We start from the raw sequence: 5,579 nt of genomic DNA, 5'->3' as shown, positions 1-5,579 counted from the left end.
AAGGGTACTTCTTAATAAATTTACTACATGCAAATCTTCCTCTCAGAGCCTGCTTCCCAGAGAACTCGACCTACAACAAAAGGTGAGGGTATCAATCAGACCCAAATTAAAGTACACTTGACCCTGTACAACCTGGGGGTTAGGAGCACTGACTCCTCCACACAATCAAAAATCATAACTTTTGACTTCCCCCAAAATTTAACTACTAATAGCCTACTGTTGACTGATGCTTTACTGAGAACACAGTCAATTAACACTGTTTTTATGTTATATGTACTACATACTGTATTCTTACAATAAAGTGAGGTAGAGAGGAGAAAATGTTATTAAGAAAACCACAAGGAAGAGAAATTGCATTTACAGCACTGCACTGTAAAAAATCCTTGTATAGGCAGTGGTCCTGATGGGCCTCCAGATCTGTCCGTTGCTTCAAAAGTGCTTGGACAGAACAGACCCAGGGATACCCCTTCTTTCAGCCTCTGACCACCCTCCAATCTCTTTCCCAGTTATGACCTTTAGAGGCATCTTCTCAGCCATCCTCTGCCTCCGGAACCAGCCAACACCACCTTCGGAGCTTAGCTCCTTATTGCTGGTCAACCATGAGCTCCATCAGAATTATTCCGCCGACGTGGAAGCTGCCATCAACCGCCTGGTCGACATGCATCTGCAGGCCTCCTACACTTTTCTCTCTCTGGGTTTCTATTTTGACCACAAGATCTGGCTCTGAAGGGTGTGGACCACTTCTTCCGAGAATTGGCAGAGGAGAAAAATGAGGACAGCCAGCATCCTTTGAAGATGCAAAACCAGCCCAGGGCTGCGCCCATTCCCAGGATGTGCAGAAGCTTTTCCAAGATGAGTGGGATAGAGCTCTGGATTTCACAGAATCCTCATGGTCCTAGAGAAGAAGCTGAAGCAGGTCCTCTTGGATCTGCATGCCCTGGTTTCTGCCCACTCAGACCCTCATCTCTGTAGCTTTCTGGAGAATGGCTTCCTGCGTGAGCAGATGAAACGCATCGAGAAGATGGTGGCCACCTGGCTAACTCCGCAGGCTTTGGCCCCCAGGCTGGGCTGGATGAGTATCTCTTGGAAAGCCTCACCCTCAAGCACACCTAGGAGCCTCAGGAGCTTAGCAGTCTTTGAGAGGCCCCCTGGCATCCCCCTGATGCCAGGGCTTCTGCCTGAGGCTCTCCCTGCAGGCAGCTTTTTAACTACCCTGGAGGCATCGCCTAAGCCATGGAGCCAATGAAAACAATAAAGCTTTTCACAGGAAAAGAAAAAAATCCACACATAAGTGGAGCTGTGCCCTTCAAATCTGGGTTGTTCAAAGGTCCACCATATACATCTATTGCAACATCTGTTTGAAAAACAGTGAAATAATTTCATTAAGTGAGAATAACTAAGAAACTTTGAAGGGAAAAAAAGAACAACAAAGTTGGACTTCAAAGTAAATTTTATTCTAGAGCCATAATACTTTAAACAATACGTTAATAACACTTAATAGAAAAAACTCAATGAAACAGAAAACACCATATGCAATATAAGCCACCTCTGGGATGACATTCTCTTTCTATAATGTTCTCTCTACTTCCCTGACTGTTTGAATCCTGTCTCTTTCCGGAGGATATTAATTCCCTTTTTCATGGAGGCTGCTCATTGTCTTACAGAGACACCAAAGGTAGTATCAGCATTCTCTTAAGTCTCTAGTAATGCTCTCAAGATGCTATTTTTCCTCCTGTACCAAATCCCTTTTTCTTAAGGTCCAGCCATTTTGTTATTCCTCCTTCGACCCTTCTAGTTAACAATCCACCAAGGTGAGCATCACACTTCTATGTTCATCGAGTACTTTAATACCTGGTTGTCTTCCTCTCCACCTTAGATCTCCACACTGTAGCCTCTTAGTCCCAAGCCTCAGTGACAATAAACCTCAACTCCGTCCCCCCTCTACAATCTACTCCCATGTCTACAGTGGCCCTTGTCATCATGAGGAGCAGTTTTGCCTCTGAAACCTTAAACCTCAACATTTCAGTCTATAAACCACTGCCTCCTCATCTTCCTGCCTTCACACTACTCTTATTTCACAGAGACCCCAAGGCAGTCACTCGAACTTTGCAGCCTATTAGAGTCTCCCAATCCCTTGAAATGTCTTCCTTTCTTTTTGAATAGGAACCCAACATTTTCGGCTCCCAGTCCTTTTGTCCTTCCACCACATTTACCCACCAAATCCCCAACCCTAGCAATCTGACATTTGACTGTTGCTGAAGTGGTATGTTCATGGGGACTGGCACCATGATGGATAGGGTTCCATTTTCAGGTGCGCTCTCGTGGCAGCTTGAAAATGCCTTTTACTCATCTTTCTGCTCTCTCTACCTTTTCTTTGTAGCTGTTCCAAGCCATTCTCCTGTTACTCCTTACTGTTCTTACACCTTACCAACACCTCTTCTTGAGGACTTCCTTCCTGTAGCTTCCCAGACCTCAGATTGTCCAGGTTTTTCTCCTACCCATTAATTTCTAAGCACTCACCTTCATAAGCGATCTTCTTCAACCGTCCCTTAAATTTCATGCTCCCGTTGTTTGTTCTTCATCCCCTGTTGTCAACCACAGACAAGACTTCCACTATCACCTACCATAATAATACCATAACCCATTTTTCTAGACTTCCCTCCTGAGCTCTAGAATTCTACTTTCAACTTTGTAATGGACTTTACTACCTGGGTGTTCTACTATCATCTCAGACTCTGCATGTCAAAAATGAAACGTTTGTGGCACCTACGTGGCTCAGTCAGTTGAGCATTTGCGTTTGGCTTGGGTCATAGTCCCAGGATCGAGCCCCACATCAGGCTCCCTGCCAGAACTTTCTTCTCCCTCTCTCTCTGCCTGCTGTTCCCCCTCCTTGTTCTCTGTCTCCCTCTCTCTCTGTCAAATAAATGAAATTAAAAAAAAAAATGAAACAATTATCATCTCCCCATCTCAAGCCTGTTTCTTGTATATTTCTTCTCCCAGGATATAGAAGAGGAAATTCTTGCTCCTTTTTTTCATTTCCCTCCTACTTTTCCATCCACTCCACTCAAAGTGGAAAAGTTACAAAACAGATTGGTCCTAATCCAAGACATAGACCGAAGCACTTGACTGGTGACATGAGACACTGTAAACTAAATTCTGTGTATCCTCCACTCTCTTGCTTTTCAATCTCATTTGTGAATGTGGTTGGACAGGCAAGTTTATTTGACTGGCTTTCCCTTTCTATCCTACATCTAGGTAGGATGTTCCAATATTGAGACTCAGAGGAAGAGGAAATAGACCCTTATCTACATGCTCCAGCCCGAGTACTGGTTCCAATAGGAACAATTTTGTCACTACTGCTTCCTTGGAGACTGCAGTAGAGAGGCAGCAAGGAGTGATTGCCAGGACCAATTTCTAACACAAGGCAGTGGGCTACTCTGATCCTAATTACTCTACCCAGAAGTTTGAGTGTTATATTAGATTTCCCTCATCCTTCCCACCACCATCCAATCAGTCATTAAGTTCTATTATTTTATAATAGTCACCGGAGTCCATGAATTTTCTCACCTTCCATGTCTTACTCAGACATGTATTAGTCTGTGTCTAGACTGTTTAAACAGACTTTTCTCTGGAATCACCTGCACTTCACTCTCAACAAATTCCAACCCTTCCTGCATGGTGCTGCCCGTGGAGCCTGTCTAAAAGACGGGTGCTACCAAGCTGTTTCTCTACTGCGGTATTTCCCCCCTCATCATGAAGCCCAAACTTGGGCTGGCCCAGAGGACCCACCATGATCAGGCCACTACCGTATTCTACTCCCTGTGTTCCAGCCACAACAAATTGTATGATGATGTTCTATGCCCTCATGAGTTTGCATATACCTCTCCCTCCACTTAGAGGACCCTCTTTCCAAGCACCTTATTCTTTCCAGACCTACTTTCCCTAGGCAATACTAATTATTCTTGCCTGAAAACTCTTCATCGTCTTTATACATACCCAAGGCACTTAGTGCCCTGTATGGAAACTCTCTCAGTGTCAGAGTCCCCTACTAGACTGTCAACACCTCCTGTTCAGGCAGATGTGAATGAACTATTCAACATTACATCACCAGGCCCATCACACAGTATGTGGCACAAAGCAGATACTGGACAAACAGGAGTGATTGCTACGCTAAAGGACAGCTCTAAGAAGCAGTAGCATGAAATGAATAAGATGGTTACTGATATGTGAGGAACACCCAATAAAGTTCAGTTTCCTTCTTACCTCTCTTCCCTCCTTATCTCTTGCCCTCTCCTCTCCTCATCCTTTGCTCTTTCTCCTCTTGGTTCTCATTTCCTCCCCTCCTCCATAAAGGCCTTTGGAAATAGCAACAAGAGGAAACAGATCCAACCGACTTGGACCCAGCCATATCCAGCTTTGAAGTGTTCCAACTCCCAGCCCATGACTCAGCCAGCACTCACCTCATTTTTGCTCCACCTTAATTAACAGTTGACCTTTAGCTCATCTTCAGAGGAAAGGTTGCTAGAGATAAATTGAATGTACTCATCAGGGTGTGTCCTAGAATCTTTATAATGAGGAACTAAGAGTCTAACTATTTCACTGAGCAAGATGTGGGGAAAGAAGCTGTGGAATTCCTACAGTCAAACCTAACTCTATCCTCAGTGATGTCCTGACTACTAACATGGTCATTGAAATCCAAATGCTACTTAACATAGTACCAAAGGAACACATAGGGAGTTTCAAATTAGTCTGGTGACTCAGAAAAGAAAATTGGCTGGAAACAGAAATCACCAATTTATAAACTTCAGCCAGATGCCTATGTCAGGGTTTCCTTGATGCTCATGGAAGAATGTAATACTATAGTATAGCCCTATAGATTCTATCTTTATATAGAGACAAGGATGACATTGAAGGCTTAACAGGAAAGATAGAAGAGGTAGTAAAAGAGTTACTGTTAGAAGTGAATTAGTAGGGGCGCCTGGGTGGCTCAGTCGTTAAGCGTCTGCCTTCAGCTCAGGGCGTGATCCCAGCGTTCTGGGATCGAGCCCCACATCAGGCTCCTCCACGGGGAGCCTGCTTCTTCCTCTCCCACTCCCCCTGCTTGTGTTCCCTCTCTCGCTGGCTGTCTCTCTCTCTGTCAAATAAATAAATAAAATCTTAAAAAAAAAAAAAGAAGTGAATTAGTAGAGCAGGGCAAAAAAGAAATTAAAGACGCAGTAAAGGAAGGAAGAGATTTCCTCACCATCCTGCCCAGTTGTCCCCTATTCTCTGAATTAGGAATAAAAATAACAGCACCAATGCAATTCTATAAGGAGTATAATCCAACCTCCATTTTATGTATTCAAAAACTGACACTCAGAGACAGTAAGTAACATGTCCAAAGTCACACAGGCAGACATCAGTCACATCAGGTTTCCAAACCAGGCCCAACTCCAAAGCCCATGTCATTGCTTGTCTTTCAGGCTGTCTCAAATAAAACCTACTAAACACATATGAAATTAATCTGCCATGTTGAATGGGGGTTTTCTAATTGTACTGGTCATCTTCTGGCAGAGAAATATTTTAGAACACCCGATCAG

General features: G+C 43.9%; 1 pseudogene; it reads left to right on the top strand.

Moving 5' to 3' along the window:
- The first annotated feature begins 27 nt into the window (after positions 1 to 27).
- Positions 28 to 1,113, top strand: LOC103673332 (annotated as a pseudogene).
- Positions 1,114 to 5,579: the final 4,466 nt, after the last annotated feature.

Source organism: Ursus maritimus, unplaced genomic scaffold (assembly GCF_017311325.1).
Source record: "Ursus maritimus isolate PB19 unplaced genomic scaffold, ASM1731132v1 scaffold_11, whole genome shotgun sequence".
Taxonomy (NCBI): Eukaryota; Metazoa; Chordata; class Mammalia; order Carnivora; family Ursidae; genus Ursus; species Ursus maritimus.
The sequence above is the reverse complement of the archived record's forward strand: the minus strand, read 5'-3'. Positions and strand labels throughout refer to the sequence as shown.